This window comes from Notothenia rossii (assembly GCF_949606895.1).
Source record: "Notothenia rossii genome assembly, chromosome: 2".
NCBI lineage: Eukaryota > Metazoa > Chordata > Actinopteri > Perciformes > Nototheniidae > Notothenia > Notothenia rossii.
In genome coordinates this window covers 40181095-40195848 of record NC_136904.1, presented here as the reverse complement: position 1 = coordinate 40195848, position 14754 = coordinate 40181095, and the positions used below count along the sequence as shown (strand labels likewise).

The window sequence follows — 14754 nt, the reverse complement described above, 5'->3', positions numbered from 1 at the left end:
TCAAATGAACGAATGCATTGGTTTTCAAGGTACAATATTATTTTATTTATCATACTAGAACACAATGAGTGTTGCCACTACTCGCCGTGGCATGTGCCTTGGCATTTGTGGCATCTCCCACAGAGGCCACTACTCTGTGGCATCTGTGGCAAGTATATGCCACAGATGCCACAACTTGCCGTGGCAAGTATATGCCACAACTTGCCGTGGCAAGTAAATGCCACAGATGCCACAACTTGCCGTGGCAAGCATATGCCACAACTTGCCGTGGCAAGTATATGCCACAACTTGCCGTGGCATTTGCGCATGCTGAATGGGAGTTGCCACAAGATGCCAGAGTTAAGAGAAGTTTTACGGTAGCTGCCACTCGCCTCCCATGGCAAATGCTGATATTTAAACTCGTATTTATCATGTAAAATGTCGCTGGACTATCTCAGGACTGATGTGCGATCTCTATTTTTCAAAAAGATAATAAATGATCATTTATATTCAATTTTACTTGGAATAGCCTACTTGGTTTGCTAAAATAAACAAACGTGCTATATCTATGATAGTAGGCTAAACATAGGCCTATATTGTAATAAAAAAAGAAATATTGGCAAGTGAGCGTTGCAACGCAAGCCCTTGGCAATTGTCGCTTCTTGAGGGGAGTTTCCACTGCTTGCTACGATAACCAGGTGTATTGTTACTAGTAAAGACAAATAATTAAAAAATAAATATCTGTATTGACACAGCAACGTGTACAATGGTGTTATTAGACTTGGCTACAGACTTAGGGCAGCTGTAACTGATTGCATTTGCCACTGCTAGTGAGATGCTAAGATTTATATTTTATAAATGAGGCAAAGGACAGTTATATTTGATTGTACACATGTATAAATGTGTTATTTTAAATCCAGGCATATGTACTTAATTTCTATTATTTTCATTGTTAATAAACAGATTAATGTCATTGTATCTGTTTTGTTGTTTAATATTTTAATTCTGGTTGAACATTTTTATTTAAATGCTTCAGATTATTCTTATTAGATATTGATATCAGTGAATCTAAACAAACCATGTTATTCCGTTAAGACAATCATGACAGTATATTAAAAATCGAGACACAATGCATGCTTTTTTATCCACCCTTTTATTGCGTTTTGAAACTGTCGAACAATTTATATTGTTCGAGTTCTTGACAGAACGCTGAGTCATGCTCATCCGTTTCCCCTTGCCAGCTTTTCAGTGCTTGTAGGCTTTGCGCTTGGTTGTCCTTATCCTTATAGCACAAGTAAGCTATTTCTAAATCACAAGTACAGTAGGCTACTTGAGTATAAAAGTTAGCCTATTTCCCACCTCTGGTCAACAATGTTAGATCTTTATGTCAACTTACTAATAATATATCTTGAGTATTATCATAAAAATAGCACGTTTATTTATTTTAACAAACCACGTTCTCCAAGTAAAATCTATAGAACATATAATGTTTAATCTTTTTGAAAAATAGAGATCGGACCATCAGTAACAGATCACCAGTCTTGTGTACAGATCAGTCCGATAAATTCATGCCAAAACAGCGACATTTTACGCGATAAATACGGGTTTAAATATCAGCATTTGCCACGGAAGGCGAGTGGCAGCTACCATAAACCTTCTCTTAACTTGTGGCATTTACTTGCCACGGCAAGTTGTGGCATATACTTGCCACAGATACCACATCTGTGGCATATACTTGCCACAGATACCACGGAGTAGCGGCCTCTGTGGCAGATGCCGGAAGTACTTGCCACTGTCTGCAGATGCCACGAAATTAGCCAGGCCCTACTGCAAAAGGTAGCTCCTCTTAGCCGTCCCCCGGCAACTCCCGAGCAGCATGGAGATTGGGTGACTGTTCAGAAGGGGCATAACGCGAAAACCGCGGGTCCCCACCAACCCGTTCACGTATCTAACAGATATTCCCCACTCAGCGAGACACCCGCTGAGAAGCCAACTCTGGTTATTGGTAGCTCTATTATGAGACACGTGAATTTAGAGACCCAAGCGTCCACAGTCACATGCATTCCGGGGGCCAGAGCGGGCGACGTTGAGGCGCATCTTAGACTGCTGGCTAAAAATAAACGTAAATACAGTAGGATTGTTATTCACGTCGGTGGTAATGATGTTCGTTTACGCCAATCAGAATGCACCAAACTTAATGTGGCGTCGGTGTGTAGTTATGCTAAAACAATGTCGGACACCGTAATCTTCTCTGGTCCCCTCCCCAATCTGATCAATGATGACATGTATAGCCGCATGTCATCATTTCAGCGCTGGTTGTCTTGGTGCTGCCCAGCAAACAATGTGGGCTTCGTAAATAATTGGACAGCCTTCTGGGGAAAACCTGGTCTGATTAAGAGAGACGGCATTCATCCTACTTTGGAAGGTGCAAATCTCATTTCGGCAAACATTTCAGGGCTTTGTGGACTTAATCCATGACAAACTGGAGTTGAGACCAGGAGGCAGAGTCGCAGTCTTACACACTTCTCTGCGCTCTCTCCTAGGCAGTCATCCATAGGAATCCCGAACCCAATAAAATACCCAAGAGATTCCACCAATACTTAACTCGATAGCATGTCTGCATGTAAGGGAGGAAACTTATAAAAAATGTACACCACCCCAAAATTGATCATGTTGTTGATAGTGCTACAGATGCGCTGCGAATAAAATTAGACTCTCTTGCTCCTTTGAAAAAGAAGAAAATAAAACAACATAGATTAGCTCCATGGCATAATACCGAAACCCGCAAAATAAAGCAAAAGTTGAGACAACTTGAAAGGATATGGCGTTCCACTAAACTTGAAGAATCTCGTTTAATTTGGCATATTACTCTCAATGAATATAAGAAAGCACTGCGTAAAGCGAGAGCAGCCTACTACTCTTCATTAATAGATGAGAATAAGAATAATGCAAGATTTATTTTCAGCACTGTAGCCAGGCTGACAGAGAGCCACAGCTCGACTGAGCCTTCTATTCCCATAGCACTCAGTAGTAATGATTTGATGTGCTTTTTTAACGATAAAATTGTTACTCTTAGAAACAAAATCAATGACCTCTTGCCTTTGACCAGTATAGTGTTATCAACAGCTCCCAGAAACGTAAGTTCTAATATTACACTAGATAGTAAACTAGAATGCTTTTCAGCCATAACCCTTGAACAATTAAATTCAATGATTCTCTCTTCTAAACCATCAACGTGTATCTTAGACCCGATTCCAACTAAGCTGTTAAAATAAGTTTTTCCATTAATTAGCACTTCTTTATTAAATATTATGAATATGTCTTTATTATCAGGCTATGTTCCACAATCATTCAAAGTAGCAGTGATAAAACCGCTTCTTAAAAAGCACAACCTCGATCCAGAGGTTTTAGCCAACTATAGACCTATTTCTAATCTTCCGTTCCTCTCAAAAATTCTTGAGAAAGCAGTCGCAAAACAGCTGTGTGATTACTTAAAAAACTATGATTTATTTGAAGATTTTCAGTCTGGATTTAGAACACATCATAGCACAGAGACAGCTCTAGTTAAAGTCACAAATTACATTCTAATAGCCTCAGACAAGGGACTTGTCTCTATTCTTGTCTTGCTCGATCTTAGTGCTGCATTTGATACTATCGACCATGATATCCTATTGCAAAGACTAGAGCACTTAGTTGGCATACAGGGAACTGCTTTAGGCTGGTTTAGGTCCTATCTGTCTGAACGCTCTCAGTTTGTACGTGTCAACGATGAATCTTCCATGCAAACCAAAGTTAGCCATGGAGTGCCACAGGGCTCAGTGCTTGGACCTATTTTGTTCACACTATATATGCTTCCGTTAGGCAATATTATAAGGAATAATTCTGTAAACTTTCATTGTTATGCGGATGATACTCAACTATATTTATCAATCAAGCATGATGAAATTAATCATCTAAATAAAATGCAAGACTGCCTCAAGGACTTAAAAACGTGGATGACCTTAACTTTTTTGATGTTAAACACGACCAAAACTGAAGTTATTGTACTTGGCCCGAAGAATCTACGAAACAAATTATCTAAATATATACTAACTATGGATGGCATTAATTTGGCCTCCAGTGAGACTGTAAGGAATCTTGGTGTTATATTTGATCAGGACTTATCCTTTCACACCCACATAAAATTTCAATTTCAAGGACCGCCTACTTCCATCTAAGTAACATTGCAAAAATCAGGCATATCTTGCCTCAAAACGATGCAGAGAAACTAGTCCATGCATTTGTTACTTCAAGGCTGGATTATTGTAACTCCTTATTATCAGGGTGTACCAAGAAGTCAGTCAAGTCGCTTCAGTTGATTCAAAATGCTGCAGCTCGTGTACTAACCAGAGTTAGGAAAAGGGACCACATTACTCCTGTTCTGGCTGCCTTACACTGGCTCCCTATAGAACACAGGATAGAATTTAAAATTATTCTTCTCGCCTACAAAGCCCTTAATGGGCAGGCGCCATCTTACCTTAAAGAACTCATTATACCCTATTGTCCTACTAGGGCATTGCGTTCCAAGAATGCAGGGTTGTTGGTTGTTCCTAGAGTCTCTAAAAGTACAATGGGAGCCAGAGCCTTTTCTTATCAAGCTCCACTTTTGTGGAATCAGCTTCCAGTTCGTGTTCGGGCGGCAGACACCCTATCCGTTTTTAAGAGTGCGCTTAAGACCTTCCTTTTTGATAAAGCTTATAGTTAGGGCTGATTAGATTCAGACCCTAGTTTTGCTGATATAGGCTTAGTTTGTCGGGGGACATCTTACTTCTTCGTTCTCTCTGTCTATACCTGTGTACTCTCATGTTCCGATTAACCCAGCTTCCCCAAATTTCTTTATTTTTGGTGTCTATATACGCCGGGATCCGGAGTCATGGATGATCCTGCGGTCCTGTGTCATGGATCGCGAGTCCTGGATCTTGAGTCGTGGCTGTGGTCCTGGATCATAAGTCCTGGATTCGATATCCTCGTGGATTCATCTTCCTATTATACACACATATGCATTTCCAAACATTTGGACTACCTATGTTGCAAATGTATTATCTTTTCAATTTACACACGGCATCTATTGCACGTCTGTCCGTCCTGGGAGAGGGATCCCTCCTCTGTTGCTCTCCCTGAGTTTTCTCCCATTTTTCCCTTTAAACTGTGGGTTTTCTCTGGAAGTTTTTCCTTGTACAATGTGAGGGTCTAAGGACAGAGGGTGTCGTATTGTCATACTGATATTCTGTACAAACTGTGAAGTCCACTGAGACAAATGTAACATTTGTGATATTGGGCTATATAAATAAACATTCATTGATTGATTGATTGATTTCGGCTGATGAACCACTGACGGACAGGCAAAGTATGGTGAGTGGTTGCATATTTAATGGTTTCAGGCAAAACGAAAAGTAGCTAAATGGAGTTAAATCCACACCTAACTGGTGTTTGAATGTTTATAAAAGAGATTTTATTTCAGGGCAGTGTTAAGAAAATGTCGGTTAACCAAGCTAACTTTACAGGATTATGATTATCTAAACTTTTATTAAATAAATAAGTTTCAAGTATTCTTACTCTTATGTATGACGCTTATGAATTTTTAAAAGGTTTAAATGGTAACTGCCTATATTTGTAGCTTAATTTAGAGAGGTTTTGTTTGTTCGTTCCAGTAATTAGCCGTGTCCCGGCTCTGTTCGGCCAAATATTTAAGCTAAATGAACGTGTTTCGGTGAGGTTGTGTGTGTTCCTGCCAGTAATTAGCCGTGTCCCGGCTCTCTGTTCGGCTAAGAATTGTAGCTTGTTAGCCCCCGCCATGGCTTTGAAATGAATGTCATTTGTGGATAAGTATAGGGGACTTGAAGATTGTTTTTTGTTAAGGCCTAGCAAGTGTTAAAGTGATTCTATCCTTGCAACGTTTTTCTGGTTCAGCTCACGCTAAACCTGCCCAACAGAGGGGGTGCCTCGCGCCATTGAACGAGTAAAATGCCAACTGTGTTCAGAAATAGCATTTATATTGTGTACAAATGCTATGTTCCACTCTTGAAATGGAGACAAATTTGTATTTCTGCTTTTTAGAAAATATTTTATAGAAAAGAAAGGAATATATTTAGTTTATTTTATTGAACTATGGTGCCCATAACCTACATGTCCCACAATGCATTTCGTTCTGTGACTTGCGCACTGAAGTGTCCTAATATCAGCCGTTTCTAGCAGCGGGAACAGTCGGTGCTCAAGGCACTTAAAAATGTTGATCTTTGATTGATGAGATTATTGTTATTTAATCTAATAAATTAATGGGATGTATGTAATTATAACACAGAGAAAGGTTACTGTTCAACCACAATAATAAATAAGATGTGCAATGGTTGTAATTGTTAGATATTTATATTATAATAAAATAAATAATATTTATACATGAACAATAATTTTTCCTAAACTTCTGCTTTCAGAGGTAGTCAAGTTATTACTAAAAAAACAATAATAATCCACTGAATAGTCTATGGAAAATAACTGCAAGCAAATAATCAACAATTACAACCATTGTACAATTTCTTTTAAGTTTGGTTAAAACAAATAATAGTTTTTTCATTGATATATTTGGCATGAACGTAGACACAAAAATGCTCTATGTGGATGCACACTAACCTTTCTCTGTTATTATTACATGCATCCCATGAATTTATTAGATTGAATATGCCTCATCAATCAAAGGTGAACATTTCAAGTTGTTTATTTATTTAAATGAAGTACTGTTTAAGTCTTTATTATATGAATTCAGGGATAATATTGTAATTGTGAAAGCCAAGGCTTGTAGTTTATGGGCAACGTGACTGTTGTAATTGTGTGCATCTTATTCTTTGTCATGTTCTCAGTTCTTATTACTTTATTAAGGCCTGCTTCATAATGTACCTAAATGTGTGTTCTCTATTACCGACAGATTTTCAAAGATTTCCATTTTGCTGCAACTGGATGAAGTGGACTTGTAAGTTGTGCAGGTTTTCCAGTGACAATGAAAAGGCAACATGCACAGTTGCAGACTTTTACATATTTTCTATATGTCTGTGTCTCCTCAGATTCAGGCAGAGTTCCAGAGAATTGTCACTACGGACCTGCTTTCATCGTTTCTGGATGGACTTGATGGCCTGGCATTGCTGGAGGTCTACAAAGGTGCATCCAGGACTGGAAAGAAGCCGGCACTAAAAGGCCTTTTGGACTGCCTTGAGAAAGATGTAAGTGGAGATGCTGATGACCATAATTTAGCCACCATTTGTTTGCTACAAATGTTTATATCCCACTGCATTTTGTTGTCCTGCAGGACACAAATGAGAGGAGGAGGACTGCTGCTCTCTTGGGACTATCACACTACATGTCTGGCGAAAATCAGGAAAATGTCATCAGGATGTGTGATGTAAGATCATAACTGTCTTGAATTACTTTATGTAATTGTACATTTTAACATAAATCAACCCAAATCACCCTGTGTCCAAAGTTTCCTTCAAAAGTAATGTTTACAATTACCTTAATTTAACTAAAATAATTGCAATAAAGAATGATACATTTAATATAAACAAAAACAGCAAGAAAACGTAACTATTAAATAATATAAATAAATATAAAGCTCAAACTGTGAAAAGAGAGGCAGTTGAAATGATGTTCCATCACATTGCACTTTTACACTGTGAACTGTAGATTTTAGCTTCTATGTTTATAGCAGAAGCCTCTTAATTAGCTTTGTAGAGAAAAAGTACTTGTAGTACACTGAGCTCACTTTTATTTCTCCTTTTTTAAGGCTCATGGAGACACTCGAGGAAGCCATGAAGGTGATGCGAGTTGGTCTACTCATAGGCTACGAAGGTGAATGGGATGCCTTTCCTCAGCAGATCTTCAATGTGGCCGTTGTGGTCGAGGAGACAATTGTGCTCCACAACCTGAAAGATTTGGCTTTGCGATGCTTCTTGGACTAATATATTGCTTCAGTCTTCAGTATACTCTGGAAATGAAATATTCATTTGAGTTTATCCAGAGGGTTGTTATGAAGATACAGCCAGACCAAGCCTCTGCCAAAATACATGGACTAAAAAACAAACTAGGTAGGAGGTAGATCATCAAAGAGTGTGGAAAGTGAGCTCAATTTGGTGTATGTTCAAATATTTTGTGTCTCTACAGTGACATGTTTTAAAAAAAATAAAATGTTTTAGGTTAGTGAGAATTCCATTTATGTTGGAAGTGTCATGAAGAAACTTGCATTTTAGGAGGACATTTAATGTTCATTTCAGTATTTACTAGTGTCTTGAAAGAGTCCTCTCCTGCTGATGTTCAGAAAGCTCTCAATTTGTTTCGCACTGTTTGTGCTGCACCCTCTGTCCTATTTGTAAAATTAATAACATAAATGTGATGTTATAATTTGTATTCATCTATATCTGTTGTATACTGTATGTTTATACTTGAAAAATAAAAATATTTCAGCATCTGAAGTAACTTCAAGCCTTATACAGATGTAGCGATTCATTTCAGACAGTTTGAAACGCGAGGGCCGTGATTGGTACGTGATCTGCCCTCGCTCAAGGGAAAACCTCCAGCTTGACTTGAGACCGCCCCTGTGATAGATAAATGTAATTATAATGAAGCCAGCTGCAATGGATCATTGATCCACCAGGGGGTGCAGTGGGGTTCCACACTGGAGCTCATGTGAAATAAAGTCAGATACAGTACGCTGGATGTACAGCGGAACTTTGTTAAGATCCATATGTCACGGATATCATACTACTGTGCTAAATAAGAGACATGTAATCATTTACAAAACATCACCATGTTGTTATTTAACAAAATAATTTTGTTATTCAAAAAAAACGAACGGGAGGAAATGCAGCCCGGCTCTCGATTTTTAATCCTAATTTAATCATCATCTTCACCACGATCATTTATGTTTATGTTCGCCGAATTGACATGAAATCACTGAAACATATGAATATACTGTATTCAACTTCATTACAACGTTATTAACGTGCCTAAACTCAGTAATTCACCAAAAATATGTATATTTTAATGGAGCTTCGTCGGTCGATCAGGATCCCAAAGTGTAGCGGAGGGATCCTCATCTGGATGAAGGGTGTTATTTTCCCCATAAGGAAGAAGTCGCTGCAAATTATCCCGCTTATTACACGGCCACATTCTCAACAAAGTAACGACATGACTCCCAATATTAATTGAAATGCTTTTATGGATTTCGAAAATGTTTTTATTGATTTAAAAAATAGTTGTATGTATTGATTTAAATTGACATGCATCCGCGAAGAAAAATAGTCCGTTGTTACAGTTTTTTAAACATTCTGAATGAAACGGCAGCTCTCAGCTGTGTATTTACACAACTAATGGCCCATCAACCACAGCTCTCTCCCCCCCTCCCCCCCTGATCTTTCTTCTCCAGCAGCTAAATTAACAGTAGGTTACTCTGAGTGACCATAGACTGTATGTGACAAGCTTAAAGTTAGTGACGTAACAACACCATAAAAGCTGGTGGGTTGAAAGCAATACGGGAGGTAAAAATAACTAGAATAATTGTGATTTATTTATTGTGGCTTTTATGTTTTTAGGTATAAAATGTTATGTAATTCAGGCTTATAGTTCACCCTTCTCTAAAAGCCTTCAACAATGACAATATTCATTGTAATTTAATAAATCCTTCCAACACACATTGTAAAAAATAGCCTACTGTAAGTTAAGAAATCATTTCAATATGTACATCTTCTGATGTAACAACAATAACATTATAAATAGTAACATAGCTGAACATGGTATTGCACATTTAGCTTTGAGTGTTACTGACCTGAGATGTTTTTATTACATGAATTAAGGTGACTGAGGCTTTTTAACATACAGGGATGCAAACTCATCAGGTATGAAAAAGGTGACAAGGATCCGAGCCCCCGGGCTCCCCCACCCCACGGAATAATAGAGGATTTTAGCAGTCAGAACAACTAAAGCAGCAGTGTTAATAATAACAGAAACGCCAAAGAGTCACATATAATAGAAATATATAAAAGCATTTATTTTAAATTGTGTAGCAGTCAGTTTATAATTTTGGCAGCACTGTTGAGCATTTTGAAAATGCATTTTCATGCCTCTGTGCAAGGCTTAGTCTTTCTATCTTTATAGCCACATGGTGTAAAGTAACTAAGTTCATAAACTCAACAAGTACTATACCTGGGCACAATTTTGAGATACTTGTACTTTATTTAAGTATTTCAATGTTTTGCTACTTTGTTCTTCTACTCCACTACAGTTCAGAGGTACATGCTGTACTTTTCCTCCACTCCATGTATGTAATACCTTTAGTTACTTTACAGATGTGGATGAATGATGTGAAATATAATCAAGTGTTAATTGCGACTTTAGTTCCACCTGGAGTAAATCCACAAGCTACCCTGCAGTATACAAAGTCATTCAAACTAGCTGCACCTTTACCAGCTTTGAGAACACTTTCATGATCAATCATTATAAAACATATCATATCTATTATTCTGAAATGGACCAATCTGCACAATGACTACTTTTACTGTCGCGACTGAAGTATTATTTGAGTTATTTGAAGTATTAAAGTAACGTGTTATGGCAGGAAAGTTCAATCTTGTATATTCATTTTAATGTCACCTTATATAGAATGTGTGTTAAACTTGTGATTTCTGCATTGAGTGACTTCTGCCTAGCAGATACCAAGAAGAGGCCCCTAGGGTCTCTCTGTTAATTATCAATAGTCCTTGCAATTAACAGGGGAAGTCCCGGATACATTTTCAGATAATGTAGTTAAAGTCTTGTAGAATTAATGTTTATCTCCTACACATCCTGCAGGCCTTGAGACTTGGGTCACCCAGCAGTAAATGAGATAAAGGTCCTTTTGAGCTTATCAATAAAATGTATTCATTCCTAGTAAGCTGACTTTGGGGTGAAGGGAAGTTCAGGGAAGCCATTAAGCGATAAGAACAATTAACTTCTGTTAAAGATACATGATACGATGTTTGTGTGTTGAGGATGTTTAGGGTTGAATGAGTAGGCTATGTGTCCTGTCAAAGAGTTCTCTGTCATGACTCCAAATCATTGATTGGGGGATCTGCCTAAGGGCAGAGGGACAGAAACACACACACACACACACGCGCACAGAAGCAACAGATGGAATCAACAAACTGACTTACCAACTGGGATCCCGCCCAGAAGGGAAACCGACCAATGGAATACTGCCAACTCACTGTCTAGCTCGCTCAGAAGTGAACTCTGTGTATAAATGTTGTGATCATTTTGAAGATCGGGGCTCTTGTTTTTGACTGGCCGTTCCTGAGACCTGTCTCACACGGTGGTAGAAACCTGAGCCCGGACTATTCTGCAGAGTGCTTCGTGATTCGGTGAAGTATTTGAATGTTTTACCATTAAAGCAGATTATTGTTTAACCCTTATCCTGGCTGCTTTGAATTTTTCCTTCTTTTGAGAACCCGCTCATATAGGAACGGCGCGGAGCAGAGATTCTGCCCCAACACGACTTTCACTATATTTTGATGATAATACTTTTCTACTTTTACTTGAGGAACATTTTGAATGCAGGACTTTTACTGTAACAGAGTATTCCTACACTCTGGGACTATTACTTTTACTCAAGTACAAGATCTGAGTACTTCTACTTTTACTCAAGTACAAGACCTGAGTGCTTCTACTTTTACTCAAGTACAAGATTTGAGTACTTCTACTTTTACTCAAGTACAAGACCTGAGTGCTTCTACTTTTACTCAAGTACAATATATATATACTTATACCACCTCTGTTTATAGCCTATGAAAAAAACTATCAGAAATAGAAGGCTAAAGCTAACGTTAGCAGATAGTGACAATGTATGCTAGCTAGCTAGCTCAACGATTCCTTAAATAATATTGCCACAGAAAAACGTTTCAGTTCACATCACGCTCTGACGCTCCGACAGGGAGCTCTGCTCTGAACACCTGAACGGCCCGTTCTAACAGCTGTTCACCAGCGGTCCAGTCTGTGCCACAGTGACCCCGGACGCACAGTTAATATTAACGAACGCACCCGTAGGTAATGTAGCTGCTGAAGCTAGACCATCATCTCGGAGCAGCAGAACCTTATTATACATCCATGAGCAGAGCCGACAGGCAGGAAGACTCGAGCACACAGCTCGTACTTCATTATAATATATAAAAAAAGAACACCATGCGTGTCATGATGGCAAATAACAGCTCACGGCCGCAGATTACTCCGGGTCCCAGACCCCCCCATACCCCAAAAATACTTTTATTGCAGATCTACATGAATCACACAAACGACTTATTTTGGATTCAAAACGGCGAATTTCGCCGAAAGGTGACAAGTTTGCATAACTGAACATAGACAGAGCACAACTGAAACATAACATCTGAGATGTAACAACATAATAAACTTTTTGGGGATGCTTGGGATGTGAGTGAGGGACACGGCTTAGAACGGGCGTGTCGCCTGGCAGGACAGGAGAGTGTGTGCACCAGTCTGCCTTGATCTATGAATTCATGTCCGTGACACTCACTGCTGCCCACAGCTGTTTTATAGAAGGAAATTCCTTCACTTCATGAAAGTGTTTTAACCACACACACCTCTACACACACATGACGGGTGTTATTTTCCCCATAAGGAACAAGTCGCTGCAAATTATCCCGCTTATTACACGGCCACATTCTCAAAAAAGTAACGACATGACTCCCAATATTAATTTAAATGCTTTTATGGATTTAGAAAATGTTTTTATTGATTTAAAAAATAGTTGTATTGATTAAAAAAATGGTTGTATGTATTGATTTAAATTGACATGCATCCGCTAAGAAAAATAGTCCTTTGTTACCGTTTTTTAAACAGTCTGAATGAAATGGCAGCTCTCAGCTGTGTATTTACACAACTAATGTAAGGTGACCAGATTTTCAAAATTAAAACCGGGGACATTTTGAGTTTTGCCGTCAATATATCATTAACATAACCAATTTTCTTCACTGTTAAAGAAAAAAGGGGGACAATTCTGGTTCAATGTAATTCGTACATTTTAACTGTTGGATACAAACAGAAGGACTAGCTCATATATGAGACTTCAAAGGTCTTTTATTTTGAAACTGTACATCAGATTGTCCTGATTCTCTCTGAGTGACTATATGGGGTGTTCTGCTATCACCCTGGAGTGAAATAAGTCTTTGATAATTTGACAGTTTTTTATTTATTCTTGTATAAAAACAGAAGGACGATAGCCCATATATGAGATTTCAAAAGTATTTTATTTTGAAACTCTACATCAGAATTTCCTGATTTTCTCTGATGGACTAGATGGGGTCTCCTGCTATCACCCTGAAGTGAAATAAGTATTTGATTTACTTCGAATGACTCTTTGATTATGGACAGTTTCCATTAAATAATAATCAAAATATAGATGTACAATAGATCTAATTTGAGATTTTAAACAGCATACATTTTAAATTGTGCTTCAGAAAGTAATGTTATTTTAGGAGTGCTGAGAGATGGTGTCAACATCAATTGAAATGAGTCACCCAGTGGAAATGTTAGATATGTCTTCATAACTGTATCCTTACATTTTACATTCACTCAGTTATAATTTGGTAGTTATACTTAGTTTGTTTTAATTTATTATCGATCACATTATATAGTACATATTTCTTAATTTAAGCTCCAGTATATATGAATATGTTTGGTGGGTCATTCCTAGCATTCGGTGCCATTTAGGTGCCCACCACATTATATCATATATTTTGTATTTAAAAAGGTCTAATGCTTATTTTTTAAAAGCTTGGTTTTAAATGTTTATACCCTCGACCATAAAACAACAATGTTATTTAGCCAGGATATTAAACATTCTAAATAATTACTCTGATTTTAGCACAAGTAGGCCAAATTGCTGTGTCCCCAATCATGTTTGCTCAACTTCTGTAACAGATATACAAAAAGAAATCAAAGAAATACAAACAAAATTCTACATTTTTGTGAGTGTTGTATGACCCTTTTGCTAATATTCCTCACCAAATTGAAATTGTTGTTATTAATTCATTTGTATTGAAAATAAAGTGTGTGTCCCCTCTGTTACTCTGATTTTAATCCCTCTGGACACGCCCCTTTACTATTCTACTATTTGTATGACTCAAGAAGAAGAAGGATACATTTTGAGTGGGAAATAATCTTCAAGAAGCAGAGTGAATGCGTTCTTCCTTCAACGTTTTTCTAATGTTTTAAAGAACCTAACTATTGCGGTAAACTAAAGCATAAAATGTCCACCCTGTTATGCTCATTTTTAGTGGAACTGATCATTTGTTTTACATTTAGAAAATATGGTGAATATATCTATCAAATATATGTTTCTGTTGTCACCAAGTGCTAGCTTGATTATCATCACACATGTAGCAATAGCCAAGTTTAGCATAAAATGTCCACCCTGTTACTATTTTTCACAGTAACAGGGTGCACACACAGTAACTGGGGATGGTAAAAAAAAAAAATGTAAGCATAATTACCTGAGCTTGACCAAAATATTTTTCTTATACTTTAACAAGCCATCATTCAGATTAAATTTTTAAAAAACATGGACAATTATGTTTTTTATTTTTGAATACCCTAGCTGAAATGGCACCGAATGCTTGGAATGACTCTGGTGTGTTTTTTTAGGTATATTTGTTATTGACCGAGTAAACTCTTTTATTTTGAAGGCAGTTTTTACAGGCCTCTACC

The 14754-nt window shown here is 37.7% G+C and overlaps 1 long non-coding RNA gene across 1 annotated transcript; it reads left to right on the top strand.

Moving 5' to 3' along the window:
- The first annotated feature begins 6784 nt into the window (after nt 1-6784).
- Nucleotides 6785-8355, top strand: LOC307030382. The gene is made up of 4 exons (XR_013805643.1): nt 6785-6982; nt 7074-7229; nt 7316-7408; nt 7790-8355. It is a non-coding gene; the product is annotated as an uncharacterized lncRNA (long non-coding RNA).
- The last annotated feature ends 6399 nt before the right edge of the window (nt 8356-14754 follow it).